This window comes from Cervus elaphus, chromosome 18, assembly GCF_910594005.1.
Source record: "Cervus elaphus chromosome 18, mCerEla1.1, whole genome shotgun sequence".
Taxonomy (NCBI): domain Eukaryota; kingdom Metazoa; phylum Chordata; class Mammalia; order Artiodactyla; family Cervidae; genus Cervus; species Cervus elaphus.
Genome location: NC_057832.1, coordinates 10,850,763 through 10,870,718, shown reverse-complemented (window position 1 = coordinate 10,870,718; position 19,956 = coordinate 10,850,763).

The following is a 19,956-nucleotide window of genomic DNA, read 5'->3' as shown; positions in this document are numbered from 1 at the left end:
TGTCCCTCGCAACTAGGCAGGAGTCCTGACGTCGCTGAACAAGCACGTGTGTGGAAGGGCCATCCCCGTCGTAACTCGAGAATATACCCCAGGTTCCCGCCGCAACTCGCGAAAAATCATGAGACTTTCCCCTCGCCGCGAGATGAGGCCCGATTCCCCTGCACTGCGTGCAGAGCAATTCCGTGTTGCACATCAAACATGAAAGGAGCCTTGATTTCCTTGATGGCACTCCAGAGAAACCCCAGGAACACTGTTTCAAGGCTAGAGGGATCCTGAGGTCACTGTAGCAACACGAAAGAGCTCCGTGGACCAAAAATCAACTCGAGATGAGAGGTTATTCCCTGGCTTCCACTCCAGAGGAATACCACCTTACCACAAGGACCTCAAGAGGACGCTTCTCTAAGCTCTAGGTATGTGAGAGGGACCCTGAGTTTGCCGCCTCAAGTGGAATGGACACTGCGATGCCCTGACGCGAAATAAGGCCGGAGATCCCTGCAGTGACTTGAATGCAGGCTCGTCTTGCATCTCCCAAGACGAAAGGATGTCTGAATTCCCTGTGGAGACCACAGAGAAAGACCTAGTTTCCCACCTCATCGCGACCGGATGCCTCACATCCTTTGAAAACTCCAGAGGTACGCGGAGATCAGTGCCTCCAAAGGAGACGATGCCTGACTCCTCGTGAGACTTGATAGGAGTCCCAGGATTCCTGTGGCACGTGGAAAGGGACACTTGGTCTCCCGCCTCAGCTGGAGAGGCGTCCCAATTGCCCTGCCAAGCCTCGAGGAGAATCCCGAATTGTCCCTCGCAACTAGGCAGGAGTCCTGACGTCGCTGAACAAACACGTGGCTGGAAGGGCCATCTCTGTCGTAACTCGAGAATATACCCCAGGTTCCCGCCGCAACTCGAGAAAAACCATGAGACTTCCCCCTCGCCGCGAGATGAGGCCCGATTCCCCTGCACTGCGTGCAGAGCAATTCCGTGTTGCACATCACACATGAAAGGAGCCTTGATTTCCTTGATGGCGCTCCAGAAAAACCCCAAGAACACTGTTTCAAGGCTAAAGGGATCCTGAGGTCATTGTAGCAACACGAAAGAGCTCCGTGGCCCAAAAATCAACTCGAGATGAGAGGTTAGTCCCTGGCTTCGACTCCAGAGGAATACCACCTTACCACAAGCACCTCAAGAGGAGGCTTCTCTCAGCTCTAGGTATGTGAGAGGGACCCTGAGTTTGCTGCCTCAAGTGGAATGGACACCGCGATGCCCTGACTCGAAATAAGGCCGGATATCCCTGCAGTGACTTGAATGCAGGCTCGTCTTGCATTTCCCAAGACGAAAGGATGTCTGAATCCCCTGTGGAGACCACAGAGAAAGACCTAGTTCCCCACCTCATCGTGACCGGAGGCCTCACATTCTTTGAAAACTCCGGAGGTACGCGGAGATCAGTGCCTCCAAAGGAGACGATGCCTGACTCCTCGTGAAACTTGATAGGAGTCCCAGGATTCCAGTGGCACGTGGAAAGGGACACTTGGTATCCCGCCTCAGCTGGCGAGGCATCCCAATTGCCCTGCCACGCCTCGAGGAGAATCCCGAGTTGTCCCTCGCAACTAGGCAGGAGTCCTGACGTCGCTGAATAAACACGTGTGTGGAAGGGCCATCCCCGTCGTAACTCGAGAATATACCCCAGGTTCCCGCCGCAACTCGAGAAAAATCATGAGACTTTCCCCTCGCCGCGAGATGAGGCCCGATTCCCCTGCACTGCGTGCAGAGCAATTCCGTGTTGCACATCAAACATGAAAGGAGCCTTGATTTCCTTGATGGCACTCCAGAGAAACCCCAGTAACACTGTTTCAAGGCTAGAGGGATCCTGAGGTCACTGTAGCAACACGAAAGAGCTCCGTGGACCAAAAATCAACTCGAGATGAGAGGTTATTCCCTGGCTTCCACTCCAGAGGAATACCACCTTACCACAAGCACCTCAAGAGAACGCTTCTCTAAGCTCTAGGTATGTGAGAGGGACCCTGAGTTTGCCGCCTCAAGTGGAATGGACACTGCGATGCCCTGACGCGAAATAAGGCCGGAGATCCCTGCAGTGACTTGAATGCAGGCTCGTCTTGCATCTCCCAAGACGAAAGGATGTCTGAATCCCCTGTGGAGACCACAGAGAAAGACCTAGTTTCCCACCTCATCGCGACCGGAGGCCTCACATCCTTTGAAAACTCCAGAGGTACGCGGAGATCAGTGCTTCCAAAGGAGACGATGCCTGACTCCTCGTGAAACTTGATAGGAGTCCCAGGATTCCTGTGGCACGTGGAAAGGGACACTTGGTCTCCCGGCTTAGCTGCCTAGGCGTCCCAATTGCCCTGCCAAGCCTCGAGGAGAATCCCGAATTGTCCCTCACAACTAGGCAGGAGTCCTGACGTCGCTGAAGAAACACGTCGCTGGAAGGGCCATCTCTGTCGTAACTCGAGAATATACCCCAGGTTCCCGCCGAAACTCGAGAAAAACCATGAGACTTCCCCCTCGCCGCGAGATGAGGCCCGATTCCCCTGCACTGCGTGCAGAGCAATTCCGTGTTGCACATCACACATGAAAGGAGCCTTGATTTCCTTGATGGCGCTCCAGAAAAACCCCAAGAACACTGTTTCAAGGCTAAAGGGATCCTGAGGTCATTGTAGCAACACGAAAGAGCTCCGTGGCCCAAAATTCAACTCGAGATGAGAGGTTAGTCCCTGGCTTCGACTCCAGAGGAATACCACCTTACCACAAGCACCTCAAGAGGAGGCTTCTCTCAGCTCTAGGTATGTGAGAGGGACCCTGAGTTTGCCGCCTCAAGTGGAATGGACACCGCGATGCCCTGACTCGAAATAAGGCCGGATATCCCTGCAGTAACTTGAATGCAGGCTCGTCTTGCATTTCCCAAGACGAAAGGATGTCTGAATCCCCTGTGGAGACCTCAGAGAAAGATCTAGTTCCCCACCTCATCGCGACCGGAGGCCTCACATCCTTTGAAAACTCCAGAGGTACGCAGAGATCAGTGCCTCCAAAGGAGACGATGCCTGACTCCTCGTGAAACTTGATAGGAGTCCCAGGATTCCTGTGGCACATGGAAAGGGACCCTTGGTCTCCCGCCTCAGCTGGAGAGGCGTCCCAATTGCCCTGCCAAGCCTCGAGGAGAATCCCGAGTTGTCCCTCGCAACTAGGCAGGAGTCCTGACGTCGCTGAACAAACACGTGGGTGGAAGGGCCATCCCCGTGGTAACTCGAGAATATACCCCAGGTTCCCGACGCAACTCGAGAAAAACCATGAGACTTCCCCCTCGCCGCGAGATGAGGCCCGATTCCCCTGCACTGCATGCAGAGCAATTCCGTGTTGCACATCACACATGAAAGGAGCCTTGATTTCCTTGATGGCACTCCAGAGAAACCCCAAGAACACTGTTGCAAGGCTAGAGGGATCCTGAGGTTACTGTAGAAACACGAAAGTGCTCCATGGACAAAAAATCAACTCGAGATGAGAGGTTAGTCCCTGGCTTCGACTCCAGAGGAAAACAACCTTACCACAAGCACCTCAAGAGGAGGCTTCTCTCAGCTCTAGGTATGTGAGAGGGACCCTGAGTTTGCGGCCTCAAGTGGAATGGACACCGCGATGTCCTGACGCGAAATAAGGCCGGATATCCCTGCAGTGACTTGAATGCAGGCTCGTCTTGCATCTCCCAAGTTGAAAGGTTGTCTGAATCCCCTGTGGAGACCACAGAGAAAGACCTAGTTCCCCACCTCATCGCGACCGGAGGCCTCACATCCTTTGAAAACTTTAGAGTTACACGGAGATCAGTGCCTCCAAAGGAGACGATGCCTGACTCCTCGTGAAACTTGATAGGCGTTCCAGGATTCCTGTGGCACGTGGAAAGGGACGCTTGGTCTTCTGCCTCAGCTGGAGAGGCGTTCCAATTGCCCTGCCAAGCCTCAAGGATAATCCCGAGTTGTCCCTCACAACTAGGCAGGAGTCCTGACGTCGCTGAACAAACACGTGGGTGGAAGGGCCATCCCCGTCGTAACTCGAGAATATACCCCAGGTTCCCGACGCAACTCGAGAAAAACCATGAGACTTCCCCCTCGCCGCAAAATGAGGCCCGATTCCCCTGCACTGCATGCAGAGCAATTCCGTCTTGCACATCACACATGAAAGGAGCCTTGATTTCCTTGATGGCACTCCAGAGAAACCCCAAGAACACTGTTTCAAGGCTAGAGGGATCCTGAGGTCACTGTAGCAACACGAAAGACCTCCGTGGACCTAAAATCAACTCGAGATGAGAGGTTAGTCCCTGGCTTCGACTCCAGAGGAATACCACCTTACCACAAGCACCTCAAGAGGAGGCTTCTCTCAGCTCTAGGTATGTGAGAGGGACCCTGAGTTTGCAGCCTCAAGTCGAATGGACACCGCGATGCCCTGACTCGAAGTAAGGCCGGATATCCCTGCAGTGACTTGAATGCAGGCTCGTCTTGCATCTCCCAAGACGAAAGGATGTCTGAATCACCTGTGGAGACCACAGAGAAAGACCTAGTTCCCCACCTCATCGCGACCGGAGGCCTCACATCCTTTGAAAACTCCAGAGGTACGCGGAGATCAGTGCCTCCACAGGAGACGATGCGTGACTCCTCGTGAAACTTGATAGGAGTCCCAGGATTCCTGTGGCACGTGGAAAGGGACCCTTGGTCTCCCGCCTCAGCTGGAGAGGCATCCCAATTGTGCCAAGCCTCGAGGAGAATCCCGAGTTGTCCCTCGCAACCAGGCAGGAGTCCTGACGTCGCTGAACAAAAACGTGTGTGGAAGGGCCATCCCCGTTGTAACTCGAGAATATACCCCAGGTTCCCGCCGAAACTTGAGAAAAACTATGAGATTTCCCCCTCGCCGCGAGATGAGGCCCGATTACCCTACAATGCGGGCAGAGAAATTCCGTGTTGCACATCACACATGAAAGGAGCCTTGATTTCCTTCATGGCACTCCAGAGAAACCCCAAGAACACTGTTTCAAGGCTAGAGGGATCCTGAGGTCACTGTAGCAACAAGAAAGAACTCCGTGGACCAAAAATCAACTCGAGACGAGAGGTTAGTCCCTAACTTCGACTCCAGAGGAATACCACCTAACCACAAGCACCTCAAGAGGAGGCTTTTCGCAGCTTTAGGTATGTGAGAGGGACCTTGAGTTTACAGATTCAAGTGGAATGGACACCGCAATGCCCTGACTCGAAATAATGCCGGATATCCCTGCATTGACATAAATGCAGGCTCGTCTTGCATCTCCCAAGACAAAAGGATGTCTGAATCCTCTGTGGAGACCACAGAGAAAGACCTAGTTCCCCACCTCATCGCGACCGGAGGCCTCACATCCTTTGAAAACTCCAGAGGTACGCGGAGATCAGTTCCTCCAAAGGAAACGATGACTGCCTCCTCATGAAACTTGATAGGAGTCCCAGGATTCCTGTGGCACGTGGAAAGGGACCCATGGTCTCCCGCCTCAGCTGGAGAGGCGTCCCAATTGCCCTGCCAAGCCTCGAGGTGAACCTCGAGTTGTCCCTTGAAACTAGGCAGGAGTCCTGACGTCGGTGAACAAACACTTGGGTGGAAGGGCCATCCCCGTCGTAACTCGAGAATATACCCCAGGTTCCCGCCGCAACTCGAGAAAAACCATGAGACTTCCCCCTCGCCGCGAGATGAGGCCCGATTCCCCTGCACTGCGTGCAGAGCAATTCCGTGTTGCACATCACACATGAAAGGAGCCTTGATTTCCTTGATGGCACTCCTGAGAAACCCCAAGAACACTGTTTCAAGGCTAGAGGGATCCTGAGGTCACTGTAGCAACACGAAAGAGCTCCATGGACCAAAAATCAACTCGAGATGAGAGGTTAGTCCCTGGCTTCGACTCCAGAGGAATGCCACCTTACCACAAGCACCTCAAGAGGAGGCTTCTCTCAGTTCTAGGTATGTGAGAGGGACCCTGAGTTTGCGGCCTCAAGTGGAATGGACACTGCGATGCCCTGACTCGAAATAAGGCCGGATATCCCTCCAGTGACTTGAATGCAGGCTCGTCTTGCATCTCCCAAGACGAAAGGATGTCTGAATCCCCTGTGGAGACCACAGAGAAAGACCTAGTTCCCCACCTCATCGTGACCGGAGGCCTCACATCCTTTGAAAACTCCAGAGGTACGCGGAGATCAGTGCCTCCAAAGGAGACGATGCCTGACATCTCATGAAACTTGATACGAGTCCCAGGATTCCTGTGGCTCGTGGAAAGGGACCCTTGGTCTCCCGCGTCAGCTGGAGAGGCGTCCCAATTGCCCTGCCAAGCCTCGAGGAGAATCCCGAGTTGTCCCTCGCAACTAGGCAGGAGTCCTGACGTCGCTGAACAAGCACGTGTGTGGAAGGGCCATCCCCGTTGTAACTCGAGAATATACCCCAGGTTCCCGCCGCAACTCGCGAAAAATCATGAGACTTTCCCCTCGCCGCGAGATGAGGCCCGATTCCCCTGCACTGCGTGCAGAGCAATTCCGTGTTGCACATCAAACATGAAAGGAGCCTTGATTTCCTTGATGGCACTCCAGAGAAACCCCAGGAACACTGTTTCAAGGCTAGAGGGATCCTGAGGTCACTGTAGCAACACGAAAGAGCTCCGTGGACCAAAAATCAACTCGAGATGAGAGGTTATTCCCTGGCTTCCACTCCAGAGGAATACCACCTTACCACAAGGACCTCAAGAGGACGCTTCTCTAAGCTCTAGGTATGTGAGAGGGACCCTGAGTTTGCCGCCTCAAGTGGAATGGACACTGCGATGCCCTGACGCGAAATAAGGCCGGAGATCCCTGCAGTGACTTGAATGCAGGCTCGTCTTGCATCTCCCAAGACGAAAGGATGTCTGAATCCCCTGTGGAGACCACAGAGAAAGACCTAGTTTCCCACCTCATCGCGACCGGATGCCTCACATCCTTTGAAAACTCCAGAGGTACGCGGAGATCAGTGCCTCCAAAGGAGACGATGCCTGACTCCTCGTGAGACTTGATAGGAGTCCCAGGATTCCTGTGGCACGTGGAAAGGGACACTTGGTCTCCCGCCTCAGCTGGAGAGGCGTCCCAATTGCCCTGCCAAGCCTCGAGGAGAATCCCGAATTGTCCCTCGCAACTAGGCAGGAGTCCTGACGTCTCTGAACAAACACGTGGCTGGAAGGGCCATCTCTGTCGTAACTCGAGAATATACCCCAGGTTCCCGCCGCAACTCGAGAAAAACCATGAGACTTCCCCCTCGCCGCGAGATGAGGCCCGATTCCCCTGCACTGCGTGCAGAGCAATTCCGTGTTGCACATCACACATGAAAGGAGCCTTGATTTCCTTGATGGCGCTCCAGAAAAACCCCAAGAACACTGTTTCAAGGCTAAAGGGATCCTGAGGTCATTGTAGCAACACGAAAGAGCTCCGTGGCCCAAAAATCAACTCGAGATGAGAGGTTAGTCCCTGGCTTCGACTCCAGAGGAATACCACCTTACCACAAGCACCTCAAGAGGAGGCTTCTCTCAGCTCTAGGTATGTGAGAGGGACCCTGAGTTTGCTGCCTCAAGTGGAATGGACACCGCGATGCCCTGACTCGAAATAAGGCCGGATATCCCTGCAGTGACTTGAATGCAGGCTCGTCTTGCATTTCCCAAGACGAAAGGATGTCTGAATCCCCTGTGGAGACCACAGAGAAAGACCTAGTTCCCCACCTCATCGTGACCGGAGGCCTCACATTCTTTGAAAACTCCGGAGGTACGCGGAGATCAGTGCCTCCAAAGGAGACGATGCCTGACTCCTCGTGAAACTTGATAGGAGTCCCAGGATTCCAGTGGCACGTGGAAAGGGACACTTGGTATCCCGCCTCAGCTGGCGAGGCATCCCAATTGCCCTGCCACGCCTCGAGGAGAATCCCGAGTTGTCCCTCGCAACTAGGCAGGAGTCCTGACGTCGCTGAATAAACACGTGTGTGGAAGGGCCATCCCCGTCGTAACTCGAGAATATACCCCAGGTTCCCGCCGCAACTCGAGAAAAATCATGAGACTTTCCCCTCGCCGCGAGATGAGGCCCGATTCCCCTGCACTGCGTGCAGAGCAATTCCGTGTTGCACATCAAACATGAAAGGAGCCTTGATTTCCTTGATGGCACTCCAGAGAAACCCCAGTAACACTGTTTCAAGGCTAGAGGGATCCTGAGGTCACTGTAGCAACACGAAAGAGCTCCGTGGACCAAAAATCAACTCGAGATGAGAGGTTATTCCCTGGCTTCCACTCCAGAGGAATACCACCTTACCACAAGCACCTCAAGAGAACGCTTCTCTAAGCTCTAGGTATGTGAGAGGGACCCTGAGTTTGCCGCCTCAAGTGGAATGGACACTGCGATGCCCTGACGCGAAATAAGGCCGGAGATCCCTGCAGTGACTTGAATGCAGGCTCGTCTTGCATCTCCCAAGACGAAAGGATGTCTGAATCCCCTGTGGAGACCACAGAGAAAGACCTAGTTTCCCACCTCATCGCGACCGGAGGCCTCACATCCTTTGAAAACTCCAGAGGTACGCGGAGATCAGTGCTTCCAAAGGAGACGATGCCTGACTCCTCGTGAAACTTGATAGGAGTCCCAGGATTCCTGTGGCACGTGGAAAGGGACACTTGGTCTCCCGGCTTAGCTGCCTAGGCGTCCCAATTGCCCTGCCAAGCCTCGAGGAGAATCCGGAATTGTCCCTCGCAACTAGGCAGGAGTCCTGACGTCGCTGAAGAAACACGTCACTGGAAGGGCCATCTCTGTCGTAACTCGAGAATATACCCCAGGTTCCCGCCGAAACTCGAGAAAAACCATGAGACTTCCCCCTCGCCGCGAGATGAGGCCCGATTCCCCTGCACTGCGTGCAGAGCAATTCCGTGTTGCACATCACACATGAAAGGAGCCTTGATTTCCTTGATGGCGCTCCAGAAAAACCCCAAGAACACTGTTTCAAGGCTAAAGGGATCCTGAGGTCATTGTAGCAACAAGAAAGAGCTCCGTGGCCCAAAATTCAACTCGAGATGAGAGGTTAGTCCCTGGTTTCGACTCCAGAGGAATACCACCTTACCACAAGCACCTCAAGAGGAGGCTTCTCTCAGCTCTAGGTATGTGAGAGGGACCCTGAGTTTGCCGCCTCAAGTGGAATGGACACCGCGATGCCCTGACTCGAAATAAGGCCGGATATCCCTGCAGTAACTTGAATGCAGGCTCGTCTTGCATTTCCCAAGACGAAAGGATGTCTGAATCCCCTGTGGAGACCTCAGAGAAAGATCTAGTTCCCCACCTCATCGCGACCGGAGGCCTCACATCCTTTGAAAACTCCAGAGGTACGCAGAGATCAGTGCCTCCAAAGGAGACGATGCCTGACTCCTCGTGAAACTTGATAGGAGTCCCAGGATTCCTGTGGCACATGGAAAGGGACCCTTGGTCTCCCGCCTCAGCTGGAGAGGCGTCCCAATTGCCCTGCCAAGCCTCGAGGAGAATCCCGAGTTGTCCCTCGCAACTAGGCAGGAGTCCTGACGTCGCTGAACAAACACGTGGGTGGAAGGGCCATCCCCGTGGTAACTCGAGAATATACCCCAGGTTCCCGACGCAACTCGAGAAAAACCATGAGACTTCCCCCTCGCCGCGAGATGAGGCCCGATTCCCCTGCACTGCATGCAGAGCAATTCCGTGTTGCACATCACACATGAAAGGAGCCTTGATTTCCTTGATGGCACTCCAGAGAAACCCCAAGAACACTGTTGCAAGGCTAGAGGGATCCTGAGGTTACTGTAGAAACACGAAAGTGCTCCATGGACAAAAAATCAACTCGAGATGAGAGGTTAGTCCCTGGCTTCGACTCCAGAGGAAAACAACCTTACCACAAGCACCTCAAGAGGAGGCTTCTCTCAGCTCTAGGTATGTGAGAGGGACCCTGAGTTTGCGGCCTCAAGTGGAATGGACACCGCGATGTCCTGACGCGAAATAAGGCCGGATATCCCTGCAGTGACTTGAATGCAGGCTCGTCTTGCATCTCCCAAGTTGAAAGGTTGTCTGAATCCCCTGTGGAGACCACAGAGAAAGACCTAGTTCCCCACCTCATCGCGACCGGAGGCCTCACATCCTTTGAAAACTTTAGAGTTACACGGAGATCAGTGCCTCCAAAGGAGACGATGCCTGACTCCTCGTGAAACTTGATAGGCGTTCCAGGATTCCTGTGGCACGTGGAAAGGGACGCTTGGTCTTCTGCCTCAGCTGGAGAGGCGTTCCAATTGCCCTGCCAAGCCTCAAGGATAATCCCGAGTTGTCCCTCACAACTAGGCAGGAGTCCTGACGTCGCTGAACAAACACGTGGGTGGAAGGGCCATCCCCGTCGTAACTCGAGAATATACCCCAGGTTCCCGACGCAACTCGAGAAAAACCATGAGACTTCCCCCTCGCCGCAAAATGAGGCCCGATTCCCCTGCACTGCATGCAGAGCAATTCCGTCTTGCACATCACACATGAAAGGAGCCTTGATTTCCTTGATGGCACTCCAGAGAAACCCCAAGAACACTGTTTCAAGGCTAGAGGGATCCTGAGGTCACTGTAGCAACACGAAAGACCTCCGTGGACCTAAAATCAACTCGAGATGAGAGGTTAGTCCCTGGCTTCGACTCCAGAGGAATACCACCTTACCACAAGCTCCTCAAGAGGAGGCTTCTCTCAGCTCTAGGTATGTGAGAGGGACCCTGAGTTTGCAGCCTCAAGTCGAATGGACACCGCGATGCCCTGACTCGAAGTAAGGCCGGATATCCCTGCAGTGACTTGAATGCAGGCTCGTCTTGCATCTCCCAAGACGAAAGGATGTCTGAATCACCTGTGGAGACCACAGAGAAAGACCTAGTTCCCCACCTCATCGCGACCGGAGGCCTCACATCCTTTGAAAACTCCAGAGGTACGCGGAGATCAGTGCCTCCACAGGAGACGATGCGTGACTCCTCGTGAAACTTGATAGGAGTCCCAGGATTCCTGTGGCACGTGGAAAGGGACCCTTGGTCTCCCGCCTCAGCTGGAGAGGCATCCCAATTGTGCCAAGCCTCGAGGAGAATCCCGAGTTGTCCCTCGCAACCAGGCAGGAGTCCTGACGTCGCTGAACAAAAACGTGTGTGGAAGGGCCATCCCCGTTGTAACTCGAGAATATACCCCAGGTTCCCGCCGAAACTTGAGAAAAACTATGAGATTTCCCCCTCGCCGCGAGATGAGGCCCGATTACCCTACAATGCGGGCAGAGAAATTCCGTGTTGCACATCACACATGAAAGGAGCCTTGATTTCCTTCATGGCACTCCAGAGAAACCCCAAGAACACTGTTTCAAGGCTAGAGGGATCCTGAGGTCACTGTAGCAACAAGAAAGAACTCCGTGGACCAAAAATCAACTCGAGACGAGAGGTTAGTCCCTAACTTCGACTCCAGAGGAATACCACCTAACCACAAGCACCTCAAGAGGAGGCTTTTCGCAGCTTTAGGTATGTGAGAGGGACCTTGAGTTTACAGATTCAAGTGGAATGGACACCGCAATGCCCTGACTCGAAATAATGCCGGATATCCCTGCATTGACATAAATGCAGGCTCGTCTTGCATCTCCCAAGACAAAAGGATGTCTGAATCCTCTGTGGAGACCACAGAGAAAGACCTAGTTCCCCACCTCATCGCGACCGGAGGCCTCACATCCTTTGAAAACTCCAGAGGTACGCGGAGATCAGTTCCTCCAAAGGAAACGATGACTGCCTCCTCATGAAACTTGATAGGAGTCCCAGGATTCCTGTGGCACGTGGAAAGGGACCCATGGTCTCCCGCCTCAGCTGGAGAGGCGTCCCAATTGCCCTGCCAAGCCTCGAGGTGAACCTCGAGTTGTCCCTTGAAACTAGGCAGGAGTCCTGACGTCGGTGAACAAACACTTGGGTGGAAGGGCCATCCCCGTCGTAACTCGAGAATATACCCCAGGTTCCCGCCGCAACTCGAGAAAAACCATGAGACTTCCCCCTCGCCGCGAGATGAGGCCCGATTCCCCTGCACTGCGTGCAGAGCAATTCCGTGTTGCACATCACACATGAAAGGAGCCTTGATTTCCTTGATGGCACTCCTGAGAAACCCCAAGAACACTGTTTCAAGGCTAGAGGGATCCTGAGGTCACTGTAGCAACACGAAAGAGCTCCATGGACCAAAAATCAACTCGAGATGAGAGGTTAGTCCCTGGCTTCGACTCCAGAGGAATGCCACCTTACCACAAGCACCTCAAGAGGAGGCTTCTCTCAGTTCTAGGTATGTGAGAGGGACCCTGAGTTTGCGGCCTCAAGTGGAATGGACACCGCGATGCCCTGACTCGAAATAAGGCCGGATATCCCTGCAGTGACTTGAATGCAGGCTCGTCTTGCATCTCCCAAGACGAAAGGATGTCTGAATCCCCTGTGGAGACCACAGAGAAAGACCTAGTTCCCCACCTCATCCCGACTGGAGGCCTCACATCCTTTGATAACTCCAGAGGTATGCGGAGATCAGTGCCTCCAAAGGAGACGATGCGTGACTCCTCGTGAAACTTGATAGGAGTCCCAGGATTCCTGTGGCACGTGGAAAGGGACCCTTGGTCTCCCGCCTCAGCTGGAGAGGCATCCCAATTGTGCCAAGCCTCGAGGAGAATCCCGAGTTGTCCCTCGCAACCAGGCAGGAGTCCTGACGTCGCTGAACAAAAACGTGTGTGGAAGGGCCATCCCCGTCGTAACTCGAGAATATACCCCAGGTTCCCGCCGCAACTCGAGAAAAACCATGAGACTTCCCCCTCGCCGCAGGATGAGGCCCGATTCCCCTGCACTGCGTCCAGAGCAATTCCGTGTTGCACATCACACATGAAAGTAGCCTTGATTTCCTTGATGGCACTCCAGAGAAACCCCAAGAACACTGTTTCAAGGCTAGAGGGATCCTGAGGTCACTGTAGCAACACGATAGAGCTCCGTGGACCAAAAATCAACTCGAGATGAGGGGTTAGTCCCTGGCTTCGACTCCAGAGGAATACCACCTTACCACAAGCACCTCAAGAGGAGGCTTCTCTCAGCTCTAGGTATGTGAGAGGGACCCTGAGTTTGCAGCCTCAAGTGGAATGGACACCGCTATGCCCTGACTCGAAATAAGGCCGGATATTCCAGCAGTGACTTGAATGCAGGCTCGTCTTGCATTTCACAAGACCAAAGGATGTCTGAATCCCCTGTGGAGACCACAGAGGAAGACCTAGATCCCCACCTCATCGCGACAGGAGGCCTCACATCCTTTGAAAACTCCAGAGGTACGCCGAGATCAGTGCCTCCAAAGGGAACGATGCCTGACTCTTCGTGAAACTTGATAGGAGTCCCAGGATTTCTGTGGCACGTGGAAAGGGACACTTGGTCTCCCGCCTCAGCTGGAGAGGCGTCCCAATTGCCCTGCCAAGCCTAGGGGAGAATCTCGAGTTGTCCCTCCCAACTAGGCAGGAGTCCTGCCGTCGCTGAACAAACACGTGGGTGGAAGGGCCATCCCCGTTGTAACTCGAGAATATACCCCAGGTTCCCGCCGCAACTCGAGAAAAACCATGAGACTTCCTCCTCGCCGCGAGATGAGGCCCGATTCCCCTGCACTGCGTGCAGAGCAATTCCGTGTTGCACATCACACATGAAAGGAGCCTTGATTTCCTAGATGGCACTCCAGAGAAACCCCAAGAACACTGTTTCAAGGCTAGAGGGATCCTGAGGTCACTGTAGCAACATGAAAGAGCTCCGTGGACCAAGAATCAACTCGAGATGAGAGGTTAGTCCCTGGCTTCGACTCCAGAGGAATACCACCTTAGCACAAGCACCTCAAGAGGAGGCTTCTCTCAGCTCTAGCTTTGTGAGAGGGACGGTGAGTTTGCGGCCTCAAGTGGAATGGACACCGCGATGCCCTGACTCGAAATAAGGCCGAATATCCCTGCAGTGACTTGAATGCAGGCTCGTCTTGCATCTCCCAAGATGAAAGGATGTCTGAATCCCCTGTGGAGACCATAGAGAAAGACCTAGTTCCCCACCTCATGGCGACCGGAGGCCTCACATCCTTTGAAAACTCCAGAGGTACGCGGAGATCAGTGCCTCCAAAGGAGACGATGCCTGACTCCTCGTGAAACTTGATAGGATTCCCAGGATTCCTGTGGCACGTGGAAAGGGACCCTTGGGCTCCCGCCTCAGCTGGAGAGGCGTCCCAATTGCCCTGCTAAGCCTCGAGGAGAATCCCGACTTGTCCCTCGTAACTAGGCAGGTGTCCTGACTTCGCTGAAGAAACACGTGTGTGGAAGGGCCATGCACGTCGTAACTCGAGAATATTCCCCAGGTTCCCGCCGCAACTCGAGAAAAACCATGAGACTTACCCCTCGCCGCGAGATGAGGCCCGATTCCCCTGCACTGCGTGCAGAGCAATTCCGTCTTGCACATCACACATGAAAGGAGCGTTGATTTCCTTGATGGCACTCCAGAGAAACCCCAAGAACACTGTTTCAAGGCAAGAGGGATCCTGAGGTCACTGTAGCAACACGAAAGAGCTCAGTGGACCAAAAATCAACTCGAGATGAGAGGTTAGTCCCTGGCTTCGACTCCAGAGGAATACCACCTTACCACAAGCACCTCAAGAGGAGGCTTCTCTCAGCTCTAGGTATGTGAGACGGACCCTGAGTTTGCGGCCTCAAGTGGAATGGACACAGCGATGGTCTGGTTCGAAATAAGGCCTCATATCCCTGCAGTGACTTGAATGCAGGCTCGTCTTGCATTTCCCGAGACGAAAGGATGTCTGAATCACCTGTGTAGACCACAGAGAAAGACCTAGTTCCCCACCTCATCGCGACCGGAGGCCTCACATCCTTTGAAAACTCCAGAGGTACGCGGAGATCAGTGCCTCCAAAGAAGACGATGCCTGACTCCTCGTGAAACTTGACAGGAGTCCCAGGATTTCTGTGGCACGTGGAAAGGGATACTTGATCTCCCGCCTCAGCTGGAGAGGCGTCCCAATTGCCCTGCCAAGCCTCGAGGAGAATCCCGAGTTGTCCCTCGGAACTAGGCAGGAGTTCTGACGTCGCTGAACAAACATGTGGGTGGAAGGGCCATCCCCGTCGTAACTCGAGAATATACCCCAGGTTCCCGCCGCAACTCGAGAAAAACCATGAGACTTCCCCCTCGCCGCGAGATGAGGCCCGATTCCCCTGCACTGCGTGCAGAGCAATTCCGTGTTGCACATCACACATGAAAGGAGCCTTGATTTCCTTGATGGCACTCCAGAGAAACCCCAAGAACACTGTTTCAAGGCTAGAGGGATCCTGAGGTCACTGTAGCAACACGAAAGAGCTCCGTGGACCAAAAATCAACTCGAGATGAGAGCTTAGTCCCTGGCTTCGACTCCAAAGGAATACCACCTTACCACAAGCACCTCAAGAGGAGGCTTCTCTCAGCTCTAGGTATGTGAGAGGGACCCTGATTCTGCGGCCTCAAGTGGAATGGACACCGCGAAGCCCTGACTCGAAATAAGGCCGGATATCCCTGCAGTGACTAGAATGCAGGCTCGTCTTGCATCTCCCAAGATGAATGGATGACTGAATCCCCTGTGGAGACCACAGAGAAAGACCTAGTTCCCCACCTCATCGCTACCGGAGGCCTCACATCCTTTGAAAACTCCAGAGGTATGCGGAGATCAGTGCCTCCAAAGGAGACGATGCCTGACTCCTCGTGAAACTTGATAGGAGTCCCAGGATTCCTGTGCCACGTGGAAAGGGACCCTTGGTCTCCCGCCTCAGCTGGAGAGGCGTCCCAATTGCCCTGCCAAGCCTCGAGGAAAACCCCGAATTGTCCCTCGCAACTAGGCAGGTGTCCTGACGTCGCTGAAGAAACACGTGTGTGGAAGGGCCATCCCCGTCGTAACTCGAGAATATTCCCCAGGTTCCCGCCGCAACTTGAGAAAAACCATGAGACTTCCCCCTCGCCGCGAGATGAGGCCCGATTCCCCTGCACTGCGAGCAGAGCAATTCCGTGTTGCACATCACACATGAAAGGAGCCTGGATTTCCTTGACGGCACTCCAGAGAAACCCCAAGAACACTGTTTCAAGGCTAGAGGGATCCTGAGGTCACTGTAGCAACACGAAAGAGCTCCGTGGACCAAAAATCAACTCGAGATGAGAGGTTAGTCCCTGGCTTCGACTCCAGAGGAATACCACCTTACCACAAGCACCTCAAGAGGAGGCTTCTCTCAGCTCTAGGTATGTGAGACGGACCCTGAGTTTGCGGCCTCAAGTGGAATGGACACAGCGATGGTCTGGCTCGAAATAAGGCCTCATATCCCTGCAGTGACTTGAATGCAGGCTCGTCTTGCATCTCCCGAGATGAAAGGATGTCTGAATCACCTGTGTAGACCACAGAGAAAGACCTAGTTCCCCACCTCATCGCGACCGGAGGCCTCACATCCTTTGAAAACTCCAGAGGTACGCGGAGGTCAGTGCCTCCAAAGGAGACGATGCCTGACTCCTCGTGAAACTTGATAGGAGTCCCAGGATTCCTGTGGCACGTGGAAAGGGACCCTTGGTCTCCCGCCTCAGCTGGAGAGGCGTCCCAATTGCCCTGCCAAGCCTCGAGGAAAACCCCGAATTGTCCCTCGCAACTAGGCAGGAGTCCTGACGTCGCTGAACAAACACGTGTGTGGAAGGGCAATCCCCGTCGTAACTCGAGAATATACCCCAGGTTCCCGCCGCAACTCGAGAAAAACCATGAGACTTCCCCCTCGCCGCGAGATGAGGCCCGATTCCCCTGCACTGCGTGCAGAGCAATTCCGTGTTGCACATCACACATGAAAGGAGCCTTGATTTCCTTGATGGCACTCCAGAGAAACCCCAAGAACACTGTTTCAAGGCTAGAGGGATCCTGAGGTCACTGTAGCAACACGAAAGAGCTCCGTGGACCAAAAATCAACTCGAGATGAGAGCTTAGTCCCTGGCTTCGACTCCAAAGGAATACCACCTTACCACAAGCACCTCAAGAGGAGGCTTCTCTCAGCTCTAGGTATGTGAGAGGGACCCTGATTCTGCGGCCTCAAGTGGAATGGACACCGCGATGCCCTGACTCGAAATAAGGCCGGATATCCCTGCAGTGACTTGAATGCAGGCTCGTCTTGCATCTCCCAAGATGAATGGATGACTGAATCCCCTGCGGAGACCACAGAGAAAGACCTAGTTCCCCACCTGATCGCTACCGGAGGCCTCACATCCTTTGAAAACTCCAGAGGTACGCGGAGGTCAGTGCCTCCAAAGGAGACGATGCCTGACTCCTCGTGAAACTTGATAGGAGTCCCAGGATTCCTGTGGCACGTGGAAAGGGACCCTTGGTCTCCCGCCTCAGCTGGAGAGGCGTCCCAATTGCCCTGCCAAGCCTCGAGGAAAACCCCGAATTGTCCCTCGCAACTAGGCAGGTGTCCTGACGTCGCTGAAGAAACACGTGTGTGGAAGGGCCATCCCCGTCGTAACTCGAGAATATTCCCCAGGTTCCCGCCGCAACTCGAGAAAAAGCATGAGACTTCCCCCTCGCCGCAAAATGAGGCCCGATTCCCCTGCACTGCGTGCAGAGCAATTCCGTGTTGCACATCACACATGAAAGGAGCCTGGATTTCCTTGATGGCACTCCAGAGAAACCCCAAGAACACTGTTTCAAGGCTAGAGGGATCCTGAGGTCACTGTAGCAACACGAAAGAGCTCCGTGGACCAAAAATCAACTCGAGATGAGAGGTTAGTCCCTGGCTTCGACTCCAGAGGAATACCACCTTACCACAAGCACCTCAAGAGGAGGCTTCTCTCAGCTCTAGGTATGTGAGAGGGACCCTGAGTTTGCGGCCTCAAGTGGAACGGACACCGCGATGCCCTGACGCGAAATAAGGCCGAATATCCCTGCAGTGACTTGAATGCAGGCTCGTCTTGCATCTCCCAAGACGAAAGGATGTCTGAATCCCCTGTGGAGACCACAGAAAAAGAACTAGATCCCCACCTCACCGCGACCGGAGGCCTCACATTCTTTGAAAACTCCAGAGGTACGCGGAGATCAGTGCCTCCAAAGGAGACGATGCCTGACTCCTCGTGAAATTTGATAGGAGTCCCAGGATTCCTGTGGCACAGGGAAAGGGACCCTTGGTCTCCCTCCTCAGCTGGAGAGGCGTCCCAATTGCCCTGCCAAGCCTCGAGGAGAATCCCGAGTTGTCCCTCGCAACTAGGCAGGAGTCCTGACGTCGCTGAACAAACACGTGTGTGGAAGGGCCATCCCCGTCGTAACTCGAGAATATACCCCAGGTTCCCGCCGCAACTCGAGAAAAACCATGAGACTTCCCCCTCGCCGCCAGATGAGGCCCGATTCCCCTGCACTGCGTGCAGAGCAATTCCGTGTTGCACATCACACATGAAAGGAGCCTTGATTTCCTTGATGGCACTCCAGAGAAACCCCAAGAACACTGTTTCAAGGCTAGAGGGATCCTGAGGTCACTGTAGCAACACGAAAGAGCTCCGTGGACCAAAAATCAACTCGAGATGAGAGCTTAGTCCCTGGCTTCGACTCCAAAGGAATACCACCTTACCACAAGCACCTCAAGAGGAGGCTTCTCTCAGCTCTAGGTATGTGAGAGGGACCCTGATTCTGCGGCCTCAAGTGGAATGGACACCGCGATGCCCTGACTCGAAATAAGGCCGGATATCCCTGCAGTGACTTGAATGCAGGCTCGTCTTGCATCTCCCAAGATGAATGGATGACTGAATCCCCTGCGGAGACCACAGAGAAAGACCTAGTTCCCCACCTCATCGCTACCGGAGGCCTCACATCCTTTGAAAACTCCAGAGGTACGCGGAGGTCAGTGCCTCCAAAGGAGACGATGCCTGACTCCTCGTGAAACTTGATAGGAGTCCCAGGATTCCTGTGGCACCTGGAAAGGGACCCTTGGTCTCCCGCCTCAGCTGGAGAGGCGTCCCAATTGCCCTGCCAAGCCTCGAGGAAAACCCCGAATTGTCCCTCGCAACTAGGCAGGTGTCCTGACGTCGCTGAAGAAACACGTGTGTGGAAGGGCCATCCCCGTCGTAACTCGAGAATATTCCCCAGGTTCCCGCCGCAACTCGAGAAAAAGCATGAGACTTCCCCCTCGCCGCAAAATGAGGCCCGATTCCCCTGCACTGCGTGCAGAGCAATTCCGTGTTGCACATCACACATGAAAGGAGCCTGGATTTCCTTGACGGCACTCCAGAGAAACCCCAAGAACACTGTTTCAAGGCTAGAGGGATCCTGAGGTCACTGTAGCAACACGAAAGAGCTCCGTGGACCAAAAATCAACTCGAGATGAGAGGTTAGTCCCTGGCTTCGACTCCAGAGGAATACCACCTTACCACAAGCACCTCAAGAGGAGGCTTCTCTCAGCTCTAGGTATGTGAGAGGGACCCTGAGTTTGCGGCCTCAAGTGGAACGGACACCGCGATGCCCTGACGCGAAATAAGGCCGGATATCCCTGCAGTGACTTGAATGCAGGCTCGTCTTGCATCTCCCAAGACGAAAGGATGTCTGAATCCCCTGTGGAGACCACAGAAAAAGAACTAGATCCCCACCTCACCGCGACCGGAGGCCTCACATTCTTTGAAAACTCCAGAGGTACGCGGAGATCAGTGCCTCCAAAGGAGACGATGCCTGACTCCTCGTGAAACTTGATAGGAGTCCCAGGATTCCTGTGGCACAGGGAAAGGGACCCTTGGTCTCCCTCCTCAGCTGGAGAGGCGTCCCAATTGCCCTGCCAAGCCTCGAGGAGAATCCCGAGTTGTCCCTCGCAACTAGGCAGGAGTCCTGACGCGGCTGAACAAACACGTGTGTGTAAGGGCCATCC